General features: G+C 42.2%; 1 protein-coding gene and 1 long non-coding RNA gene across 2 annotated transcripts in view; one reads left to right on the top strand and one right to left on the bottom strand.

The window, feature by feature from the left end:
• The window catches only part of slc16a2 (solute carrier family 16 member 2), a 99,285-nt gene that overhangs the window by 46,807 nt on the left and 26,407 nt on the right, over positions 1 to 26,071 (top strand). The gene's annotated exons all lie outside the window — the stretch shown is intronic.
• On the bottom strand, positions 4,891 to 15,896 carry LOC140496010 (uncharacterized). Its single transcript, XR_011964138.1, has 3 exons — positions 15,645 to 15,896; positions 7,902 to 8,076; positions 4,891 to 6,137 (listed from the first exon to the last, which is right to left on the bottom strand). It is a non-coding gene; the product is annotated as an uncharacterized lncRNA (long non-coding RNA).

Genomic DNA, 26,071 nt, shown 5'->3' with positions numbered 1-26,071 from the left:
GTTTGAAGTCTGTTGTTTGAAATCTTTTGCCTTGCAAAACATCATTAGAAGAGGCAGATAATCTGGGGCAGGCTTTTTTGCCATTTGCCTCAATTTTCCAAGTACAAATTAAGCTTCCATGGTCCTTTAACAATCATTCTGCTTCAAGTTTTCTTTGCCCTTAAAACAGGTCACATCATCAGCATGAATTTATTCCCACTATGATTTTCCATTGACACTCATTTGACCACGTTATTCCCAGAAGGTTGAAACTATGCAGTGTAGTGCACACTTGTACACACCAGAGAATACACTGCAATGTTGACCGCTCTCCTCAGCAGCAGACTGACGGTGCAACCCTGAAAGTTTCACAGCTCTAAGTGTGACAGGCCATCACACAGCAACATCCCTTGTACAAGACATGATGCTCAATACCAGCATTTTGCATTGGAACTTCAGGTCACTTGGCAGTGCTCCTGTTAATTTTGATGAATCTTGGAAGTCACTAAGTTCAATCATTAATGACATGGCAGAAGCACCATTTGGTAAAGACATAATCTGTAACAAAGATCACTTTGAGCCCCACCCAGCAGAGATGGCATCCATCATTGAATTGGAAAGCAAAATCTTGCTGAAGTACATGAACCTGGAATTCTGGAATACTGCACAACTTGAACATAGCTAAGACAGTTGTGCAACAGACAGGGAGATAGATAAGTTCAGACTCTAATTGCATAATGTCTTACATTCCCTCACCCTCCCCACTCCCACCCCCAGATCTTTGTCTAGTTATCTTGCTGTGAAGACAGGACCCATTCTCTCCCTTTCACACCTTAATTTACACCCATCTTTCTTACATCTTGTTTTCTCTTTCACCACCATTAACAACCCCATTTCTGCACCAGACTTCTACTCCACCTGTTCCCTTTGCCCCTCTTCTACCTCCATCAAAAGTATTTTAAAAAGTAATTTCCAACTTCTTTCAGATCTGACTTAGAATGCTAATTATGTTTCTCCTTCTAAAAATAGAACATAGAACATGGAAACGTACACCACAGAACAGGCCCTTTGGCCCACGATGTTGTGCCGAGCATTAATTCTAATGTAAAATAAAATAACTTAACCCACGCACTCCTCAATTCACTGCTATCTATGTGCATGTCCAACAATCGCTTAAATGTCCCTCATGACTCTGCTTCCACCACCTCCGCTGGCAACGCATTCCATGCATTCCCAACTCTCTGCATAAAGAATTTACCTCTGACATACCCTCTATACCTTCCTCCTATTATCTTAAAACTATGACCCCTCGTGCCAGTCAATCCTGCCCGAAAGAAAAGTCTCTGGTTATTGACTCTATCCATTCCTCTCATTACCTTATATACCTCGATCAGGTCACCTCTCTTCCTCCTTCTCTCCAGAGAGAAAAGAACGAGCTTAGTCAACCTCTCTTAATAAGGCAAGCCCTCCTATCCAGGCAGCATCCTGGTAAACCTTCTTTGCACCCTCTCCAAAACCTCTGTATCTTTCCTATAGTAGGGCGACCAGAACTGGACACAATATTCCAAGTGTGGTCTCACCAGGGATTTGTAGAGCTGTAGCAAAACCTCACAGCTGTTAAACTCAATCACCAGGTTAATGAAAGCCAAAACACCATATGACAAGAGACAATAGACAAAAGGTGCAGAAGTAGGCCATTCTGCCCTTCAAGCCTGCACCACCATTCATTATGATCATGGCTGATCATACTCAATCAGTATCCTGTTCCTGCCTTATCTCCATAACCCTTGATTCCACTATCCTTGAGAGATCTATCCAACTCTTTCTTAAATGAATCCAGAGACTGGGCCTCCACTGCCTTCTGGGGAAGAGCATTCCACACACCCACCACTCTCTGGGTGAAGAGGTTTCTCCTCATCTCTGTCCTAAATGGCCTACCCCTTATTTTTAAGCTGTGTCCTCTCTTTTGGAACTCACCCATCAGCAGAAACGTGTTTCCTGCTGCCAGAGTGTCCAATCCTTTAATAATCTTATATGTCTCAATCAGATCCCCTCTCAGTCTTCTAAACTCAAGGGTATACAAGCCCAGTCGCTCCAATCTTTCAACATAAGAGAGTCCCGCCATTCCAGGAATTGACCTCGTGAACCTACGCTGCACTCCCTCAATAGCCAGAATGTCTTTCCTCAAATTTGGAGACCAGAACTGCACACAATATTCCAGGTGCGGTCTCACCAGGGCCCTGTACAGCTGCAGAAGAACCTGTTTGCTTCTATACTCAATCCCTCTTGTTATGAAGGCCAGCATGCTATTAGCCTTCTTCACTACCTGCTGTACCTGCATGCTTACCTTCATTGACTGGTGTACAAGAACACCCAGATCTCTTTGTACTGCCCCTTTACCTAACTTGATTCCATTTAGGTAGTAATCTGCCTTCCTGTTCTTGCCACCAAAGTGGATAACTATACATTTATCCACATTAAACTGCATCTGCCGTGCATCTGCCCACTCACCTAACCTGTCCAGGTCACCCTGTAATCTCCTAACACCCTCCTCACATTTCACCCTGCCACCCAGCTTTGTATCATCAGCAAATTTGCTAATGTTACTATTAATACCATCTTCTATATCATTAATATATATTGTAAAAAGCTGCAGTCCCAGCACTGATCCCTGCAGTACCCCACTGGTCACCACCTGCCATTCCGAAATGGAGCCGTTTATCACTACTCTTTGTTTCCCATCAGCCAACCAATTTTCAATCCAAGTCAGTACTTTGCCCCCAATACCATGCGCCCTAATTTTGCTCACTAACCTCCTATGTGGGACTTTATCAAAGGCTTTCTGAAAGTCCAGGTACACTACATCCACTGGATCTCCCTTGTCCATCTTCAGAGTTACATCTTCAAAAAATTCCAGAAAATTAGTCAAGCATGATTTCCCCTTCATAAATCCATGCTGACTCTGACCTATCCTGTTACTGCTATCCAGATGTGTCATAATTTCATCCTTTATAATAGACTCCAGCATCTTTCCCACCATTGAGGTCAGACTAACTGATCTATAATTTCCTGCTTTCTCTCTCTCTCCTTTCTTAAAAAGTGGTATAACATATGCTTTCTTAACAACCCAATGCACTTGGGTAGCAACTTTGAGAGATCTATGTACTTGAACACCAAGATCCCTCGTTCCTCCTCACTGCCAAGAATCCAGTCTTTAATCCTATATTCAGCATTTGAGTTCGACCTTGCATTTATACAGGTTGAACTCCATCTGCCACTCCTCAGCCCAGCTCTGCATCCTGTCTATGTCCCACTGCAGCTTGCAATAGTCCTCAATACTATCAATGGCACCTCCAACCTTTGTGTCATCTGCAAATTTACTAACCCACCCTTCAACCTCCTCATTCAAGTCATTTATAAAAACTACAAAGAGCAGAGGCCCAAGAACAGAGCCCTGCGGGACCCTACTCAACACTGACCTCAAGGCAGAATACTTTCCATCTACAGCCTTATCCTATATCCCTAATAGGGATTTCCCTATTACCCTTCTTGAGGAGAGGAACAACGTTCACCTCCTTCCAATCCTCCAGTATGACTCCCGTGGAGAGTGAGGAGGCAAAGATCTTCGCCAGCGGCTTAGCAACCTCCTTTCTTGCTTCCCGGAGCAGCCTAGGATAAATCTGGTCTGGCCCTGGGGACTTATCAATCTTGAGTTTTTCCAGCATTTTCTGTTGTTACATTACACCACATCCTCACATGGAAATGCTGAGTTCTGGTAATGCTCAGGAGGTTCAATTGAAAAATCAGCTTCAGACACTCAAGGTTCTCTCTCCCCTGCCTGTAATCTGCTCTCCCTGATGACAGCCATCAAGCAAACCAAGGTGATGGTACAGGGATGTCACATCTCCACCCTGATCACATTGGATATTACTCTGCTGGAAATGGTTATCAAATTCTTTTACCTTTAGTCTGTGATCAACAATCTGCCCTTTCCTATAGGAATTGATGTACATGTAATAGAAGCAGATACAACCTTCAGCCTACTCATAGAGCCTGCCTAGAATAACATCAAATTGACTCTGAGTGCCAGGATGCTGTTCTATGAAGACTGTGTTCTCAGTACCTTGTTGTATATCTGTGAAATATGGATGACTTGCAACCATCAAGATGGGAAGGTCAACAACTTTCATTTTTGTTTGTTATGGCATCTTCTTGCCATCTCATGCAAAGATAAAATCACAAATGTGGTATGTCCCTCTAAGGCATATCCCTGAAGTATGCTAGCACTCATCAAGCAGGAGCAGCCTCATTGCCTTGGGCCCGTTGGCAGAATGGAAGCTTTATACCCAAAGACCTTCGGTATGGTGAGGTTACTCGAGCCTAAAGACTCAACAGGACACCAAAACTCCCCTTCAAGGAGGCCTGTGTGACATGCAAACCCAAAGCATCGATTTTCACTCCTGGCAGGAGGGAAGCACTAGCTGATAACTGAGGGAAAAGGAAGCATCACCTGTGAGCTGGCATGTGGCATCTTGATGGTGAACGGCTACAGAGGTTTGGCAATAGGTATCAACACCAAAAGCACAGCCTTTGACTGCATGCTGTAACACTTGTAACAGGTCCAGCCATTGACAGATTGATCTCCTCAGCAACAGTATCTTACAAACCACCCCATCTCCAGTGGATTTTTCTGCATATCCATCACCATGTATAGTTGGAGAAATACTGATGCTAATGATTTTACTGTAATTGTACTCACTTAAAGGGTGCTGTTAAAATTGGGCAGAAGGACCTGAATAAGTACATTTCAGAAGCTTTCAAATACTTCTTAAATCTATTGAGAAACTGATAGTGCAAATGAATATCATTGGTAAATGGTTCTATCTTGTTTTTGCTAAAGTAGTTTTCAGTTATTTAAAATTGGATTCATTATGTTTGTGCCCATAAATGGACCATACACCGAAACATAGCTATACCTTAATGTCTATTATATGGTGAACTGTTGCTGCCACTAAATTTAAAAAAAATCAATTCCTCTGACTTGCAGTAAGCAATGTCATCAAATATTTATTAAGTAATCAGAAAACAGTAGAAATATTAGCTCAGTTTGCATTAGATCAACATCTTTCTTCCCAAGGAGGTTTGTGGGATTGGTGACATTGGTTGAAGCTGCTATAAGGGATAGTTGGGAGGCTGCAGTAAGTTTAGAGACTGTTTGCTGTGGGGTCAGAGCACAGAGTTAGGACAGTTACACTCCAGAATAGAGAGACTGAGGGGAAACGTTAGAGGAATTAACCAGATCATTTTCCAGAATTCTTTGGAAACAAATGGTACCTCGGAGGTTGGTAAATGTTACACCCCAGCATATTGGGAATTGGTAGGAACATGTTGACTTAACCCCAGGGACATTCATCAGGCGTGGAAAACACCATGGAACATGGAGGTCTGAGACTCAAGTATATTAAGTTACAGCTTTAATGAAAATTATGTCTTTCAATGCCTGGGAACACACCAGGTAAAACAAGCAAAGATGAGGATTGAAAGGGCTAAGGAATTGATGGTCAAGAAAGCTTTAAATATTGAGACTTAAAACTAAGTACAGGGCTTCTGCTCAGGAGATGGGTTCTGGTGGGGGAGGGGGGGGTGCCTTCAGTGCTTCAGACATGATTTCCAAGACTTTAGAAGTGATTTGTGTTTCCTTGGAGGTTTTTATTTACCATGATCTTCACTTTCCAGCAATCAGCCTTGACAACAACATGAGCGTATAGAGCTTTATCTTGAAGTTGTAATGAGAACTAGGTGGAGCAGTTTCAGAAAGAGAAGTAGCTGTCTTCTCCTCAGGCACCTGTCACTCCACAACATAGGATGAGCACAGAGTATCAGCTCACAGGGGAGTGATACCCAGAACACAAGATGCACAGACACCAGAATAGCAGCAGCTGTATCTCAGTAAGTTCTGACTTTCTTAACTGGCCATTCCTGATGGTTGTTGCCATGGCCTGCTTCCGGTTGGATCAGGGGATGGGCACACATTTAGTGTGTTGGCCAAGGTCACTGTAAACTTATCTTCTTTAGCTCAATTTCCTTCTATGGATCTGCTGGTGATGTATGACAAAGCTTGCACTCTGATCCATTCAGTGTCCTTGTAAGTAGTGGAGCTGAAACAGACAGCAGTAGGTTATCATCGTCCATGCCTGATCTACTCAGATATAAAACCCTGACTGAGTTAAAGAGTCCCTGGCGAACATATTATTGAATATTCCAAGTTCCTGATGCTCTGCTGGCCTTCCCATTGAGAATCTTGCCTTGTCGCTTGTGAGAAGCATAAAGGATGGCATCAGGCTGCCTTTGTTGCCCAATTCTGTCATTGCTCTCGTCACTCAGACCCCGGGAAGGTTCTGCTTGTTGTTACATTGTTACAATAAAAAAGGATCTCGATGTTAGGTCTTACGCCTTCAAGATCCTTGTCTATTCTTCCCTCAAGCCTGTACGAGATTATCAGGGTGGGTAGTGCTTGAGGTACTCCTCAGTATTAACCCTTTCACCCAGCTATGAGCTGGTTGGAAAGTTCAAGTTCACCTTTGTAGATTTTGATAGGTAAAGTGTAGAGATGATCTGTCCATTTGTGGGGCAAATCCAAAACTAGATGCCACAAAAATATGTGAGTCACAAACAAATCTAATAAGAAATTAATGAAAAATTGCTTTACCCAGGATGTTCATCATGGAATTGATACATTTAAGGGGGAAACTAGATAAACATTTGGCTGATAAGATTAAGCAAAGTAACATGTAATGTCTAAATACCTGTGTAGGCTGGCTTGAATCAGCAGCTTGTTTCTGTGATGTACATTCTCTGTTAAGCGTGATGATACCACCTCATAAAATTTAGCAAACGGCCCCAAAAAGATATCAAAGGATTAGGAGCAGAATATGAGAGAGTAGAAATAAGATTTGTTTTTTTAAAAAAAATTGCTTTTGGCTATTCCAAATTCTATTTAATTGCAAGTCTTTGGGTCCATTGTCTGACAGCATTTCTTTTTACTTTCCCCATCTAAATGTTTGACAGGGAAACAAGCGTCACCTGGACAGGTAAGAACCTTTGTAAGTTTGCAGGTGTGGCAACTGATCTCCCATTCGCTGCATTGAGTCAGTTAATTAACGAAAGGAATTCAATGTAACCAGAAAGAGTTTGTCAAATAGTCATTGTCCATCTTACAGAATACCGTGATACAGGTTTAACGTAAAATACAATTACAACGTTTAAAAAGCATTTGGATGGGTATATGAGTAGGAAGGGTTTGGAGGGGTATGGCAGGTGGGACTAGATTGGGTTGGGATATCTGCTCAGCATGGACAGGTTGGACCGAAGGGCCTGTTTCCATGCTGTACATCTTTATGACTCGGTGACTGAATCATAGCCCTTGTCAACATTGTATGTAATTCATTTGTAAATGTGTCATCCTCGAAATATGTATTTGAAAGCACTGCCGAATTAAGCTGTTGCAAGAGTGTCTATGTCTCATATTATTTGTTTCTTTTGTTAATTAAGTCGATTTGTTTCACAGACAAGTGAACATGCAGGATGACAGTCAATTTATATGTCACTCAACCTAATTTCACCTTGTTTGTTTCTTTTAAAAACATGCATAACTAATAAACCATTTGCCCCTTTCTCCTTTTGAGGATGGATTGATCTGTTTTTGATGTTGCATAAGGGTGTGTGTGTGAAAGGGTTAATACTGAGGAGTGCCTAAAACACTACCCACACTAATGACTAGTGGTATTGGAGACTGAGGGAGAGAGCAAGAGAAGGAAGGTATTGCATGCAGTAGTAAGAGTAGCAGAGCTCTGGTGGGAGATGGGTGCTGTAGCTGGGACAGATTGAGTGTGACGTAGTGGAGAGAAGAGTGAGACACTTACCCTGGGCAGAGCAGAGAAAGTCATTAACCTTTCTGTACTGTTGGTTATTCCTTCACACCTTGGAGAGGGCACAGACCAGGTGTGATCTCATATTCCCCAGTCATGATTAGAAGGGTGTGTGGGGCTGTGAGGTCTTCTCTATAGCCTCTGACTTCTTTGAATTGACGTCTCTGTTCTGTAACAGAACATAACTCAATACCAAAAGCTTTTCTGTAATGAAAAGAACTATCAAAAATGCTGAAAGATAAAACTAATTTGGAGGCCTTGTGTGTGAATATATGTTTGCTGGCAGATTTGGTAGCTGTTAAAGGATATTCATTTATTTTTTTCTTTGTCCTATTCACATCTGCCCTAATGTAGGAGTCCACCTGAGAATAATAGAGATGAGCATGAGAGTCTGTTTTCAATCTCCAACAATAAATTGACAAGATGAGTTCACATACTTCAGGACCTTGAATTCATGTCATATTGAGGTTTAATGTTTGTAACATCTAATCTAATCTAATCTAACATGTTCTGTGGAATAACTAAGCCTATAAATACTGTAGAAGTATATTCTGTCACTGCAACTGTTTATTATCTGTTGGCTACTTCATAAACTACCAAAGGGTTTTATTGCCATATGTTCTGTTTATCCTATCACAGTCTGAAATTGAGGAAGTGGCATTATGCCACATGTTTTGATCAGCAAGCTCTGAAGTACAGTGACAAAGGATTACTGTCTGCCCCTTGGACTCACTGCCCAGCAACCTCAATATTAGGCAGGTGTGAAGCCATGTTCATTTACAAGGAAGAAGAAACCAGTTAAAAGAAATGAGTTGTAAATGGTAGGAAAAGGCGTGTTCGGAAATGAGAAAGGAAAAGGAAGGGAAATATTTTTAGGTTCAAGTAGAGTGTTCATGTTGTGTTTTTAAGTATTTTAACTTTGGCTGAACCCATGCATTATATTCTCCACAATACCCTGACTGATAGGATCTGTTGGCTGTGTTTTCGTTCATGAACTTGGCACCTAGATCATCAAAGGGGTCCCACCTTGCTCAAACGACAAAATTCTGGACATACTTCAACCACATTCCAGATATTACTTTTGAATTTTAAGGAATTATTGGTGGGGAGAAGCTGTAGTTTCTATCAAAGCAAAGAATATATTTTCTCAGGATTAGATGGTGTATTATGCTTTTCACCATAACAACAGGTCTAGTTCTGAGGCAATGCAGTGCAATATTACCAGAAGTAGAACATCCCCACTAAAACTGAATCTGTAAAATCAATCAATATCATTCCTTCTATTTACCGCAACCTCTGAGACACACCTGCAATAGCAAGATAGGGGAGGATCAGTCAGAAAATAGTTCCATGCAGAACAAAGGGATTGAATCCATCACACCTATACAGGCATGGACTATCCACTACATTTGCATATTCTAACCCCAGTTCCTTGGATATGAGGATCTGAAATCTGAATACTGGCTGAAGTATCTAGTTGTAGTCAAGAACAACCATTTAATACATGCTCTTACTAACATAGGCAGCAATAAAATGGCTTCTTGATGCAAACAACGTGACAAAATGGCTTATAGGCTGCAAATGAATAATTCTGCTTAAAGCTGCAAAAATGGCTTTTAACACTGTTAAAAGCTGAATTTTGACCATAGTCTGTCTCAACAAAGATGAGCAGACAATGCTTCCTTTACAGCATAGAAATAACTAGACTAGATAAGACGTTACTAGCCATCCTAACTGACCTTGCAAGTGCAGGCGCAGAGACTAGGTTTGTGAGATCTGCGATTGGTCAATAAACACTAGCAATTTGCTCTGGTTCTCTAAGATTTCACACTTTATTCAATCTCGTGCGGGCACAGGTTGTCCGGTAACACAGAGGTTAAACACTTCCGTGTTCCTTGCAGAAACTGAGCACATGGCTTAAGACAAAGACATTTTTATACCTTTTTTGAGAGAAGTACAAGCCATCATTACACAGCACATTCAATTACCAATCAATTTTAATGAAATGACTTTATTGACAGCAATTTAGCCCAATGATATTTCCTGGGAACCAACCTTATTTTCCAACATCCAAGTACTCCTATCTCGTAAACAGAGTTAAAAGCCATTTTATGCAGCTTTAAGCAGAATTATCAATTTGCAGCCTAGAAGCCATTTTATCATGTTATTTGCATTAAGAAGCCATGTTATTGCTGCGTATGTTAGTAAGGGCATGTTTTAAATGGTTGTTCCTGACAACAACTCGTTACTTCAGCCTGTATTCAGGTTTCAGATCCTCAGATGACCCCTTTAATTTTTGACAAGTTTTTTGATTTCTTGTCTGATTCTTGCTTAACCATTCTGACTTAAAGTAGGATTTTAAAAGTCTATTCTCAGCTTGTGGGTGTCATTGGCAATTCTTGTCAGCCTGGGGAAGATGGTGGTGGAAATTCTCCTTGAAACACTACAGTCCTTCTGGTAACTGAGATTAGATTAGGTTAAATTTAAAGTACATTTAAGAGTCAAACATATCAGTGTCCTCTAACGAGAAGTTGAGTAGGTTCAATTGGAGTTGGGAAGAATGAGAGGTGACTGTGAATCGAGGATCAGAGGGTATAATCTCAGAATAAGACAGAGATAAAGTGGAAATTCTTCTCTCAAAGAGTAGTGAGTCTGTGGAACCTTTTATCACAGAGGGCTGTCGAGCTTGGGTTGTTATGTATTCAAGACTGAGGTAAACTGATTTTTAATCAGTAAGGGAATATAGAGTTATGGGGAAAAGGCTTGAAGGTCTAGTTGAGGATTACTTGGGGTGACACAAAGTTAAAGATCACACAACACCAGTTTATAGTCCAACAGGCTTAATTGGAAGCACACTAGCTTTCGGAATGCCGTGGGGTGACACGGCTTCATGGTCACTATCAACACTGATATTTTAATGGCAGAGTTTTATCTTAACATCAGAATTGAACCACTTGGTGTAAGTAAGACTGTTAAAACCCACTGGGCTTTGATTCACTGCTAACAATACACAAGAGAAATAAGAACACAACCACAAAGTGCCCAAAATCTCACAAAACAAACAATGCTATATAAAACATGTAGAGTTTTCACACAACTCACTGTCCTTTTAAAAGGTACCACAATGACAGAAATCCAGAAAAGGGTCAATTTCAGCCCAAAGGGCAGATTCGCAGTTTGTATCCGAGAAGTATGTGCAAAATACTGAAATTAGCTGAACATGTCATCCAGTCAAATAGATCAACCACATAAACAAGCCTTTTAATCATAGTTTGAATTCAAAATACACATTTTAATTTTGAAGTAAATTGTGTATTGCTGGCTTTTAACCTTTTACTTTGGAGAAAATATGCTGTTGGTGATGCATTTCACTCAAGATTGAGTGTTTTCTGACCAAAGAGAGGAGGTCTGTGGCAGGCAAATCCTGTGCTGGTCTTGTTGGTGTTAAAAGTTCTCTTTGGTTTTGCTGAAAAGAGACAAGCACTGAAATTTTTCGTCACGCACTCACCGGGACAGATGCAGGAATACCAGATCACAATGGCAACTACAGTGTATAAAATAAAAGGGCTGATCAGTTGGCAAGTCTTGATCTGTGTGCAATGCCTCTGTGCTTGCAAAACTAAAAATGTAGGACCCAACTTCAGATATATTCCGTGATTGGACAGCACTTACTTACAGCAACACTGTGGTTCATGTGGTTAGCACTGCTGCCTCACAGTACCGGGGACCTGGGTTCGATACCACCCTAGGGCGACTATCTGTGTGGAGTTTGCACAATCTCCCCATGTCTGTCCAGGTTTCCTCCCACAGTCCAAAGACTGTGCAGGTTAGGTAGACTGGCCATGCTAAGTTCTGGATTAGTGGTGCTGAAAAAGCATAGCAGTTCAGGCAGCCTCCGAGGATTTTACTGCTCCTCTGATGCTGCCTGAGTTGCTGTGCTTTTCCAGCACCACTAATCCAGAATTTGGTTTCCAGCATCTGCAGTCATTGTTTTTACTTGGCCATGCTGTTTCCCATAGTGTCCAGGAATGTGTAGGATGTGTTGTATTGGACATGGGAAATGCAGGGTTACAAGGATAGGGGAATGGATCTAGGTGGAATCCTCTTTGGAGGGTCGGTATGGATTCGATGGGCCAAATGGCTTGCCTCCATACTGTCGGGATTCTATGTTGACAACTATGCCAAGTGAGCAAAACTATACTGACGACAAATTTAAGATTATCAGTCAGGCTGCAGTGTGGATCTCTTGATCTTGCCTAATGTTATACATTTTCATTTGCAGGGGTCTCTTCTCTGTAAGCAGAAAGAGCATGCTGAAGCAGAGCACCTTTTTTTGATTCAACAAAGGGGGACACAAGGAGCATTCCCCAAGTCAATGCCTCAACCAAACAGACTCAGATTTTTTGAAGTCAGCTTTAGGAGATAACTGTTACTGGGTGCAATTGACCAATCAGAATCCACTTGACAACCTTCTCATACATAGTATAAATTGTTGCTCCCTTTGACACTTGACATTCCTGCATTTATCCTGACGAGTGTCTGACTAAAAAAACTTCAACAGTATGTTTCAGCAATCGTCCTGACCAGGTGGATCCAAGAACACTGCAAGAGGCTAGAGAAGAAATTGTGGGAGCCCTGGCTGATATTTTTGCATCATTGTTAGCCACAGGTGAAGTCCCGGAAGACTGCAGGGTAGCGAATGTTGTGCCATTATTCAAGAAGGGTTGCAAGGAAAAGCTTGGGAACAGTGAACCAGTAAGTCTAACATCTGTGGTGGGTAGGTTACTTGAGAAGATTCTGAGGGATAAGATATACATGCATTTGGAAAGATAGGGTTTGTTTAGGAGTAGTCAGCATGGCTTTGTGAGTGGGAGATCATGCCTCATAAATTTGTTAGAGTTATTTGTTGAAGTGACAGAAAGGTTCACAAAGGCAGGCAGTAGACGTAGTCTATATAGATTTCAGTTAGGTCTTTGATAAGGTTCCACATGGTAGGCTGCCCTAGAAGGTTAGATTGCATGGAATGCAGGGCAAGCTGGCAAATTGGATATAAAATTGGCTTGACTGTAGGAAGCAGAGGGTAATAGTGGAAGGATGCTTGTCAGACTGAAGGTTTGTGACTGGAGGAGTGCCTCAGGGTTTGGTGCTGGGCCCAATGCTGTTGTTATCTATACCAATGATTTGGATGAGAGCGTACAAGGCATGATTAGTAAGTTTGCTGATGACACTAAAATAGGAGGTATCATGGACAATGAAGAAGGTGATCAGCAGGACCTTGATCAGCTGGGGAAGTGGGCTGAGAAATGGCAAATGGAGTTTAATATAGATAAGTGTGAGGTTTTGCATTTTGATCAAGGTAGGAGTTTCATGGTGAAGGTAGGGCCTGAAGGAGTGTAGTGAAACAGAGAGATCCTTGAGCTCAGGTTCACAGTTCTCTGAAAGTGGAGTCACAGGCAGACAAGGCAGTGAAGATGGCCTTTGGCACACTGGCCTTCATCAGTCAGGGCATTGAGTCTCGATGTTTTGGTTCAGTGTTCGGTTTTGGTTACCTTGCTATAGGAAGGATGTTATTAAACTGGAAAGAGCGCAGAAGAGACTTACAAGGATGTTGCCTGGACTCAATGGTCTGAGTAATAGGGACAAGCTAGGACGACTTTTGTTTAGAGCAGAGGAGACTGAGGGGGACCTTCATAGAGGTATATAAGATCATCAGACACATGGATTGGGTGAATGCACTCAGTCATTTTTCCAGGTTGAGGAATCGAGGACTAGAAGACATCAGTTTATGGTGAGAGGAGAAATAATAAAAGGGAACCTGAGGGGCAACTTTTTTCACACACAGAGTGATACGCATATGGAATGAGCTGTCAGCAGAAGTGGTTGAGGCGGGTACATTAACACCATTTAAAAGGCATTTGGATAAATGCATGGAGAGGAAAGGTTTAGAAGGATATGGGCCAAGTGCAGGGCTGTGGGGTTAACGTGGACAGACATTTTGGCCGGCATGGACCGGTTTGGGCCAAAGGGCCTGTCTCCGTGCTGTCGGACTCTATGACTCTATGATTTTAACAGTTCAGTTTGATATTATTAAGTGACATTTTCACTTCGCTTTCCGTGTTTTGTGTCAATCTAATGGCCTCCATAAATTCAGATAACATGTTGGAATACATAGAATTTGTCAATTGGATGAGTTTTCCAATTCTTTTGTCTGCAAGGATTCCACACAGACCTTGGCCTAGCAAGGAGGCAAAATGACCTGCGATCAAACCTTTAACAAACATGTTTTATCGAATAAATTCTGATCCAGTGCCTCTCAACAGATCTACACTGAAAGGGAATGTAGGTTAGGGAATGCTCACCACAGGGCTGTAGCCTATTTCCAAATCACATTCCTTTTGAGTGAGTTTCCTTGTCGAGTGTGCAAGATTTGTGAATTCATTCTAATGACTCAACTGCAAAACAAAGTGCAGAAGAGGCACTTTTGAGGTAGTGTGCCCATTCATATGTGGCAGTACTGGAACTGTGTTCATTGCCTCGCTACAGCAGCATGACAAAAACAGGGAACCCTGTGTGGGAGACGTTGTGTTGACTTTACAGCCAGTGAGATACGTCAGCAGCAGAAACCTTTCCAGTTACAGCTGAGAAAGAACACAGCATTGCACAGAAATCCCTTCTCAACCTACATTCATCAGTGCCTGTTTCTAAACAGCTTGCTGGTGTTCATGTGCAGGCAAATGTATTGATACTTCAAATTGGACTGGGTGTTAATGGCTGAATATTTGGCCCACTGAGGTCCGGGATCAGAGGTAGGCTTGGGACTGATGAGGAAGGTGCCTTATCAGACTCATTGAGAGCCTAATTGAGGCCAATTGTAATAGGCCAGCTGGAATTGCAGGTTTTTGCAGCTAGTGAGGGCCACTTAGGTGCCTGATGGAGGAAATTCCCAGTAAGTCAAGGGAGCCAGACTCCATGCAGGTGTATAAGCATTTCTGGACTCTTTGTGTAGGGCCACAGGCTGTGTGGAGGGCTGCGCATCCCCCCCTCAGAGCGGTGACCTCACTCCTGACTCTATTTCCTCAAGGAAGATGTAAAAGGAGAGAGAGAGAGAGAGAGCACATCCAAACTGAAGCTTGCTCGCTCTCTCTCTTATCACAGTCTTCTGCTTCCCCAAACCTAGCAGGCCTTTGGCCCTCCTGTCAATCTACAATCCGTTGGCTACCCCTACTTGGACAGCGATCCTGCCCTCCAGCCATAAATTGACTGATCTGAGGAAAATCACCAGTGTGTGTGATTTTTCCCAGCACCACCAATCACCATCCCCACATCCCAGTGGTGGGTTAGGGCCCAGAAAGTCTCAAAATGTATTTCTTTCCCCAAAGAAAAAATCCAGTTGCAGGTTTCTGAGCAAATAACATTTGATTAAGCGATAGAAGTACATTGTTTTTTACATGGTTTCAATTCTCAAATTATTTTTGCTGTTATCGTTTTTCTGCATGCCACAAGGTAACAATGTGTGTGAGGCCTACCCTTCAGGCTTCACGAGCTGCTAAAAATTAGCCAGTAGGGTGAAGTGATTGCTTTCTTTTTCTTCTCCCCTTATCCCCGACCTCTCCTCCCTGCTTCCCCAACATACATTTGCATCCTGATAAGAAAGTGTTTGCCATTTCTCTGTGTTTGCTTCCAATTTTATAACAAAGGTTAGGACTGCAGCAATGCTCGGCTTTATATCCCACCAACCTGTGACCGTGCATATCACCATGGTGATGCACATGGCTGTTCCTTAATCACTCAGAATGCTGGGCCCACTCTGAAGTGTCTGTACTTGTTCTAATATCCCAGCAGATCCTGAAAGTCTTTAACTTGCAGTGCAATACAGCTCACACATATTCTGCTTTACTGTTTCTTCAACCAGTACATTGTTCTGCGAATGTAGCTAGTGCGGCAACAAGTCCTTTGGTTTTTGTAAACAAAATGTCAGGCTGAGCAGCCACCAAGAGATTTACAAGTGTTTTTTTTTCTCTTTTCCCCCCTCAAACTGGCCTCTCAGAAACAGAGTTTCCGTCTGTACCACCCCTCCCTGATTCTTGTTTTTGTAAATTCCATTGTAGTGTTTTAACTGCTGATTACTGAGAAGGCTTGAAGTTCACTTTGCCTCTTTAACTATTTCTTCTTTCTGTTGCCATCAGCTAGTAAACACATTACATGAACAGTGAATAAGGTTAACCATTTAAAGCTTATAATATTCAGGTATTGCTAGTTTGTCGCCTTGCTCTGTGAAGGAATAGCAATTATTTTGTAGTTGCACAGATATCTTATGAATAATGTACACAGGATGTGTTTAATAGTGATGCCAACATGGTTATATTTAAATTATTTAGCCAATGTTGTCATCCTGCTTTATTCAGTCTGAGAGAAGCTATGCTGTGACTGTCAGTCCTGGAATTTGACTAGGGGAGTTTCTGACTTAAAGCTATTCTATCAGGGACATGAGAGATGGATACTTGACATATCAGGATGTGAAGCGCATATACAAACCACTCGCAAACTTTTACAAACCCCTCCTGCTGACCTGAGGCGCTTTCTCCCAGGCACTTCCAGTTTTTGGTGCTCTAAATGCTGATGTTTGGGTGTACAGGCATGTACCGGTGACCATCACTTGATGAACCAACATAGACATGGTAGCTATTTACTAAGTGGTACTGTCCATTGCAATTTCTAAAATGTGGTTCAGGGTAAAGTGCTGAAAATGTACGTTGGGCCAGTCAGCACTGGAAAGAAAAAGAGACGTTAATATTTTGAGACGGGTTCCTCAACAGGATTGATCAAGATCCCAGACGTTACATTACCCAAGCTTGCACATTCAGTTGCTTTTTAACTTGCAAATTTCCAGCACTGCTGCTCTTTATTTCGGAATTGTAACTTTTCCAGGTTTTCAATTTCTCTCAAGCACAAGCGACAAGCCAAATTAAAGTTGGCTTCAGCTGCACCATGCTTTGTTTTATCACTTAAAATCTAGACTCGTACATTATAGAAGAGGCCCTTCAGCCCATTGAGTCTGTATTGCTACTTAATCTACACACTTTCCAGCACTACACCCATAGCCTTAAATGTTATGACACTTTAAGATAATGGGTGTAGTTCTAGAACCAGTGTAAATTTAGTGTATTTTTAGTGGATAAGCCCAAACACTTACTCACCACTGGCCAGTGGTCATTTAATATGTAAAAACAATGACTGCAGATGCTGAAAATCAAATACTGGATTAGTGGTGCTGGAAGAGCACAGCAGTTCAGGCAGCATCCAACGAGCAGCGAAATCAACGTTTCGGGCAAAAGCCCTTCATCAGGAATAAAGGCAGTGAGCCTGAAGCATGGAGAGATAAGCTAGAGGAGGGTGGGGGTGGGGAGAGAGTAGCATAGAGTACAATGGGTGAGTGGGGGAGGAGATGAAGGTGATAGGTCAAGGAGGAGAGGGTGGAGTGGATAGGTGGAAAAGAAGATAGGCAGGTCGGACAAGTCAAGGAGACAGTAACTGAGCTGGAAGTTTGAAACTAGGATGAGGTGGGGGAAGGGGAAATGAGGAAGCTGTTGAAGTCCACATTGATGCCCTGGGGTTGAAGTTCTTTTCCACCTATCCACTCCACCCTCTCCTCCTTGACCTATCACCTTCATCTCCTCCCCCACTCACCCATTGTACTCTATGCGACTCTCTCCCCACCCCCACCCTCCTCTAGCTTATCTCTCCATGCTTCAGGCTCACTGCCTTTATTCCTGATGAAGAGCTTTTGCACGAAACGTTGATTTCGCTGCTCGTTGGATGCTGCCTGAACTGCTGTGCTCTTCCAGCACCACTAATCCAGTCATTTAATATGTGCCTACCCGTTGTGATATTATCATGGTTGCATTTATTGTGAACACCACAACCCCCAGCTGGAGTCACGAGTGTGCGAGTGCTGGGACACAGCCATGCAGAGTGGCATCACTCTCCAGCAATGGAACAACAGCCGCACTCTGTAAAATAATCCCACATGGTTACACACACAGAGGTCTTTGCTAATCGAGGCGTCTGTTTCTTCGGGGTAATCCCTTTCTTTCCCTGCCTAGGATTGAATATGTGGCATGATCTGGCTAGGAGTGTGAGAAGTGACCAAGCTTACATGGGTGATTGGTTGTTACTTTTTAAAACTGTGACAGTCTGCACGTGTATTGGTGCTGATGTCATGGTGCACAGACCATGATGTCAGCAATGCATGCATCAATGAATCCTTCCTGAAGACTGTTGTGGACAGTTGCCATCAACAGTTCCATCAGGACATATGTTGGGTGTCCATTTTGGCATTTGTAGTAATTACTCCGTATTAGTATGTTATTAGTCAAGAAATTCCAAGGGTTCCTCAGGGGAGCTATGGAACAGGGGTCATACAGCATAAAGTGAAAACTAAAAGCCTCCTCTTCATTGATAGCCACAGGAAGGCTGTAACAGGCATTGTAAAATCATTACCCCATGTGCCCACAAATTGTGCAGAGGGATCTGTGTGCACACATTGATCCTCATCCATACATAGACAAGGTAACCAACATGTATTTAAGGTGGCTGTAGAGACATCTGAATATGTTTTGATATGGTATAATGACAGATGTGTATAAAGACAGAATAATGATGTGTTTCTAGTGCTTTCAGGATGTGGGACATTGCCAGCAGAATTGGTCTATTTTGAAACCATTTATTATACATGGAACAGGTGAGTTGAGATCTCTGTTCTAGGTCAGCGCCTCTCTAAACTTGGTACTTTTAAACTGACTTATATTTCATTTTCTTCCATGGTCAACAGTATCAACCAAAGAGCTGGAGCAAATGCTAGACATGTATTGCTTTAAAGAATAAGACAACAGTCTGGCAATAAGACAGCATTGGTTTTACCTCCCACGTCAGTGCATGCAATAAGTAATGGCTTTGCCAACAATTTCCACAATTGAGGCAAAATAATTTATTCTTATGAATTTTGTTTCCAGCACTCAGTTGCTGTTAGTGGTAATGCATGTCCTCAAAGCATACCTCACAATGGTTGTCGAATCCCTGTCATTGCTGTGTAAATCAACAGTATTTGGATTAATTGATTGAACTCGAAAGAAAGAATTAATTACATTCTTTCATAGGGTTTCAGCCACTTAAATAAAATATTCAAGCTTACTGAGCCTCTGATCAACTGCACAGAAAGAAAAGTAAAGATAGACCTATTTATGTAGGTTACAGAGACTGAATAACAGTACATTCCAATAAAGTTCAAGCTCATTGAATAGAGCCAGGGGCAATGATGGAATTGATGCTCTTTGCTTGAGCCGTCAGTTTTCCTTAACCTTCCTGCTAATCTCATGGTTCATAAACTTAGAGAAAACTGTACAAAGATACAGTTTCCCTGAACTGATTGTTTCTTTGATTGAAATCCTAGAATCACAGAATGGTTACAACACGAAAGGAGATCATTCTTCCCTTTACAGCAGGGCTGGCTCTTTAACAGAGCAATACGATTATTCACACACTCTGTATCCCCATCGCACTGCAAATCCTTCCTGTTTGGGTATATATCAATTCCTTTTTGAAAATTGTTATTAAATTAGTCTCCACATTCTTCAGTTCATTCCAGATTAAATCAACATGCTGCATTAAAAAAAAGAACTCATGTTATCTCTGTTTTCTTTGTCCATTACATTAATATATGTCCTTAGGTTACCTTCTGCCACTGGAATCAGTTTCACTCTATTAATCTGTAAAAACTCGAACCCCACCCCTCCAACCGCAACAAGGACAGAACCCTCCTGGACCTCACCTTCCACTCCATCAACCTCCACATAAACCACATCATCCACCGACATTTCTGCCACCTACAAATGGACTCCACCATGAGGGATATATTTCCCTCCCCACCCCTATCCGCTTTCTGCAAAGACTGTTCCCTCTGTGACAACTGGTCAGGTCCATGCCCCCTAACAAGCCACCTTCCCCTCCTGGCACCTCCTCTGCCACTGCAGGAATCGCAAAACCTGTACCCGCACCTCCCCCTCACCTCCATCCAAGGCCCTAAAGGAACTTTCCATATCCATCAAAGTTTCACTTCCACAAATGTCATTTATTGTATCCGTTGCTACCGATGCAGTCTTCTCTACACTGGGGACACTGGACGCCTTCTCACAGAGTGCTTTAGAGAACATCTCCAGGACACCCACACCAACCAACCCCACCACTCCATGGCTGAACATTTCCCCTCCCACTCTGCCGAAGACAGGCAGGTCCTGGGCCTCCTCCATCGCCACTCCCTCACCACCCGACCCCTGGAGGAAGATAGCCTTCAACCCCAGGGCATCAATGTGGACTTCACCAGTTTCCTCATTTCCCCTCCCCCCCCCCCCCCCCACCTTACCCCAGTTCCAACCTTCCAGCTCAGCACAGCTGTCATGTCCTGTCCTACCTGTCAATCTTCCTTCCCACCTATCCGCCCCACCCACCTCTCTGACCTATCACCTTTGCACACACCTCCATCCACCTATTGCACTCTCAGCTACCTTCTCCCCAGCCCAACCCCCTCTCATTTATCTGTCCACCCCCGCCGCCCCCCCCCCCCCCCCCCCCCCCCCGGGGCTCCCAGCCTCATTCCTGATGAATGGCTTTGGCCTGAAATGTCAATTTTCCTGCTCCTTGGATGCTGCCTGACCTGCTGTGCTTTTCCAGAAACACACTCTCAACCCTGACCTCCAGCATCTGCAGACCTCACTGTCTCCATACAGACAGTCATCTGTCCCAAATTAATTTATCATCCCTCACGATTGTCCATTCCCTATACCTTTCTTGTGAGAGCATGTCATGTGAGACACATTCTCTGTGTGTGTGTGTGTGTGTGTGTCTCTTTGCTTCTTCCTTTCTTTCTGCTTACCTCTTTGCCTTTATTTGTGTTCCTCTCTGCCTGTCAGGGGTCTATCTCTTTATTTATATTGCCATCATTGTAGGAAAACAGGAAGTGCGGGAAATGTTCAGCAGATCAGGCAGCATTTATGGGCAAAGGAAAAGCATTAACAGCTGGAATTCACCATATGGAGATGTAAATTAGAAACAGAAGGAGGTCATTCACAATTTCCATTCAATTCATTCCTCATTCAGCACCACCATTCAATTAGTTCATGCCTGATCTGATTGTAACTTCAGATGCATGATCTTGCCTTTCTCTAATAAGCCCCCCCCCCCCCCCCCCCCATGCATAACAAGAACTTCTCCACTCTGTTATTTGGGGCAGCACAGTAGCTCAGTGGTTAGCACTGCTGCTTCACAGCACCAGGGATCCGGGTTCAACTCCAGCCTCATGTGGCTGTCTGTGTGGAGTTTGCACATTCTGCCTGTGTCTACTCTGGTTTCCTCCCACAGTCCAAAGATGTGCAGTATAGCTGAATTGGCCATGTTAAAATTGCCCGTAGTGTCCAAGTAAGTGAAGGTTAGGCGCATTAGTCATGGGAAATGTAGAGTAATAGGGTAGGGAAATAGGTCTGGGTGGGATACTCTTCAGAAGGTTGGTGTGGAATTGTTGTGCCGAATGGCCTGTTTCCATACTATAGGGAATCTATGAAAAATATGCAAGGACTCTGCATTCATCGTCATTTCAGGGAGAGAGTTTCAAAAACTCTCAGCCTTGTTAGAACAGAACGACATCATCTCTGTTTTAAATGGGTAACCCCTGATTTTTAAAAAGTCACCCCTAATTTTAGACTTTTCGAATAAAGAGAAAACTACCTCATGACCACGTCAACCGCATTGAGATCCTTCAGGATCTTAGATGTTTCATTTAAGTCATCTCTTAAATTCCAGCAGATACAAGTTTAGCCTGTCCAATCTTTCCTCATAAGATAACCCATCTACTCCAAATATTCGTCTAATCATTAGTTAGAATCATAGAATGAGTACAGAAGAGGCCTTTCAGCCCATCAAGTCTGCACTGACAAAAAGCTACTCTAATTCTTTACTAGTGCCACTTTCCAGCACTTACCCATAGCCTTGAGTGTTCTTAATTTTGACTACATTTCAGACCTGCCACTTACCTCTGCATAATTGTACACTTTTTGTTGAAGTTTGATGCTGCCTTTACATTACATTTCTTATCAATCACAGATGGTGGGTACATCCCTTGGAATGTATCTATTCTGTGCATTCTGAAAAATATCATCTTTGGCACCTCTATTGACTATTCCTTTAACCTAATTTACCAATTCACTTTTAATCATCTTTGCTTTCATACCCTCATAATTCTGTTATTTGAATAAGAAGAAGTCTTAGACTCACTTGTCTCTGCCTCAAACTAACTGCAAACTTATATAATGGTTGCTGCTACCTGGGGCACTTTCACAATTACACTTCTACGAGTTAACCCTGTCTCCTTGCAAACTTCTCATCTAGGTTGTCTTGACCCATCTGACTTTTCCATCAGCCAAATATGAAAAATATATGGTTCTTCCATGATCATTACTGAACCTTTCCGACAAGCTTTTATTATTTCTTACTTTATGCTTCACTGTACCACATGCTTATTGTTAATATAGTTTTGTTTTACTCATTTGTGGGATGTGGGCGTCACTGGCTGGCCAACATGTATTGCCTGTCCCTAATTGCCTTTGAGAAGGTGGTGGTGAGCTACCTTCTTCAACAGCTGCAGTTAGGGAACCTGTTTGCTTCAAGTCATGCCTTCCTTTCCCATCTCTCATCTCAATCTGAATTGTTTCTATATCTTGGTTTCCCAAACTTAGGTCAACCTTCTCTATTGTAGTAATAGCTAACAGAGTCACTCCTCCATGCCTTCTTAGTTTCCTATCATTCCTTCTTCGTTTCCTATCATTCCTAAACGTCTCATTCCCTCCCAAACCCAGTTTCTAGTCTATGACATCCGATAATCATGTGGTGTAATGGCTACCAGATCATATTTGTTTATTTTTATTTGCGTTCTCAGTTTACCTGTTGCATTTTGCCTTGAGGTGGAGTAGCATAATGGTAATAATGTTGGATTAAGATAGTTTATCAGAGGTACGCGTCCTACTGAGTGCTTTCTTAAGTTGTTCATTTAATTACCTGAATTAGCTGCTGGACAATGAGCCAATGGAAGGAGCCAGCCTCCAGTCAAAGTGCAGAGAGGTGGGAGCACATCGGGGGTCAACAGTTCCCCTTTCAAGTTGGGGTTGGGGGGATGGTATTTGCTCAGAGTTGGGGGAGGAGGAATCAGAAGTCATTGAATGTTGGCAAGGGTCAGAGGTGGGATTTGGGATTATTGGATTGGTCACTAGTAAGTTGGGACGTGTCAGTTTTATAGATATCCAGGATTTAGACATGATTTTAAATTGTCTAACATTTCCTGAATAACTAGCTAACTAAGTAAGGCAGAACCATTTGCAAAGTTTTGTTTGCTGTGTGTATTCTATGATACTACAAACGTCATAACTTTAATAACTGTTCGCGGATTGAAAGAATCAACAAAGATATACTGTTACACAGAAAGGGGTTCAGTAATAACTCAATCTGGATTTTGCTATTAAGGTTCAAGGAGAAACTTATATAGGATTTGAAGGCAATTAATCACATCTGAGAAGAGGAGAAGTCAAAGCTACGTGAACAAACCTGCTGTGACACCTGCTTGATAAACTGCTTACTTTGTGCCACAAGGACAACTGATTGCTCTGCAGAAGAATTTAGGGAGTTAATGACAGGAACACTGCTCAAACAGATGGTTAATGCCAAATGTTATAAAAAACAAAGAAGCTACTTCTGATAAGAAACCAAGCTAGAGAATTACAATATTTTGGATGTAAAGACTCTGAAGAATCAATAACATCACCCCTGAAGGATGAAAATCTGTATAATTTTCCAACACCAGAACCTTACATTAGCAGAGTTTTGAAGAACAGCACTGCACAAGGATCAAACTATGGACGTGTCCAGAAACAAATAATGGAATCATAGCTAAATTCCACCAGTTATTGGGTGATAGCCAAGTTGAATTGTGAGGGTTAAGTGACTTCCTTACAGGGTCTTATTTAGGTTGCTACATACAATAAAGTTTAAATCATTGTTTCAGCACTTTGTGAGGTTTCTTAATAAGTAGCCAAATTAAAGGTAACCTGTGGTGATTTCCCCACAACAATTCATATACAGAACCTTTAGTTTTCTCCTTTTATTCTTTTTGTAAATTCTAGCCCTAACTGTTGGTTTACTTTTTGATTAAAGTACTTTATTGCTGCCTGTCAACATCCAATTGAATTTTCACCAGCTGTTTCTCTTTGGCCTTGGCTCTACTATTCAAATTACCACATCCCACTAAATTTGATTCCTTGGCCCCATTATTTCGTTCTAATTTTTAAATTTGTGGGTGTCGGGTCCATTTCTGGATCTAGATCTTCAGCATGTTAGTAATGGGTCCTTTGGAATAATCATACAGGAGGCAGCCAAATAATGGCCTGTCTGCACATTCACCATCGAATTGTGGATGATGACGGCAACACAATCAAGAGCAGAAAGAGAAAAAGAACATTGGTAGCCTGAACAGTGCACCCTTTGAGCCGAATAGATTTGCTCGAAAATGACTATTGATGCTTCACATATCTACTCCCCTGCTTATCACACTGCTCTTGGAGAAGAAACCTAATAACGGAGACTGATTTTTGGTGCCCTTTTAGTCTATCTCAAGCTTCCAGCTGATTTATGTTGTAGTTGGTTTTAGTTGGATTATTGTCCTTGAGGGAGAGCATGGTGTTCAATATTTTCCCCTTACATTTACTTGGAAAGGCATCACTTATTTTATACTGACTATCTTAGGTGCATTCTCAGATTCTATTTTTTGCACATCTAATTGTTTCCTGTTGTTCTTGTGAAATACTAATCTAGTTGTTTTGAATTTCCTGTTATATTTTTATAGGTGGTTCTTTAACACTCTGTTCACTTTGTTATCCTGTTATTGTACATTCTGTATTTGTCCGAGTAAAATCCTTTAGCCCCTCCCTCCAGGATTTACATATGTTGCTCTTTCCCCTTATTTGGATCTGATTAGTCCTGGCTTTAGCCTTACCACGTTTGCTCCTTTATTGACATGAATTCCCATTAAGCAATTGTAATTTCCCACTTTGATTTCAACCCTTCTGAGTTGACAGTTTTTTTAAAAATTCAGACATAACATGTAGCCATAGCTGACTAGGCTACCATTTATTACCTATCTCTAACTGTTCTCTAACTGAGTGGCTTGCTAGACCTTTTCAAAGGGCAGTTGTATGACCGACTTTCCTTCCAAAAGTGAATTGAGAGGCTTTTTCTGACAATCAACAATTATTACCTCTGGGCTACCTTTTAATTCCAGATTTTATGGTGTTCAAATTTCACTATGTCTCATAATGGGATTCGAACCCCTGTCTCCAGAGCAACAGTTTGGATTCTCGATTACTAATCCAATGGTATTGCCACGACAGCACCAGTTCCCTGATGATGTGTGACACTGTGGCATTGCTGTGTCATAGAGTCACGGAGATGTAAAGAATGGAAACAGGCTCTTCTATCCAACTCGTCCACGCCGACCAGATATCCTAAATTAATCTTGTATCATTTGCCAGCAGTTGGTCCATATGTCTCTAAACCCTTCTATTCATCTGCCTGTCCAGATGCCTTTTAAATGTTGTAATTGTAGTCACCTCCACCACTTCCTCTGGCAGCTCATCCCAACACACACCACCCTCTGCTTGAAAACATTGCCCCTTAGGTCCCTTTTAAATCTTTCTCCTATGCCCTCTAGTTTTGAACTCCCTACCCTGGGGAAAAGACCTTGGCTGTTCACTCTCCATGTCCGTGCTGTTGGTTATTTTAGAAGCCTCTATATGGTCGCCCTTCAGTCTCTGACACTCCAGGGAAAATAGCCCCAGCTTATTCATCCTCTCCCCATAGCTCAAATCCTTCAATCCTGGCAACACCCTTGTAAATGTTTTTTGAACCCTATCACAATATCTTTCATTCAGAAGATTTCATTATGTTGATAAACTGAGGGCTAAATGGCTTCCCCCACTCAAGAATTTCACAGAACCATAGAATTCCTACAGTGGGGAAAAAGGCCCTTTGGCCCAACAAGTCCATACTAACCCTCTGAAGAGTAACCCACT

Source organism: Chiloscyllium punctatum, chromosome 25 (genome assembly GCF_047496795.1).
Source record: "Chiloscyllium punctatum isolate Juve2018m chromosome 25, sChiPun1.3, whole genome shotgun sequence".
In the NCBI taxonomy this organism is placed as follows: Eukaryota; Metazoa; Chordata; class Chondrichthyes; order Orectolobiformes; family Hemiscylliidae; genus Chiloscyllium; species Chiloscyllium punctatum.
This window is presented reverse-complemented; position numbering and strand designations above follow the sequence as displayed.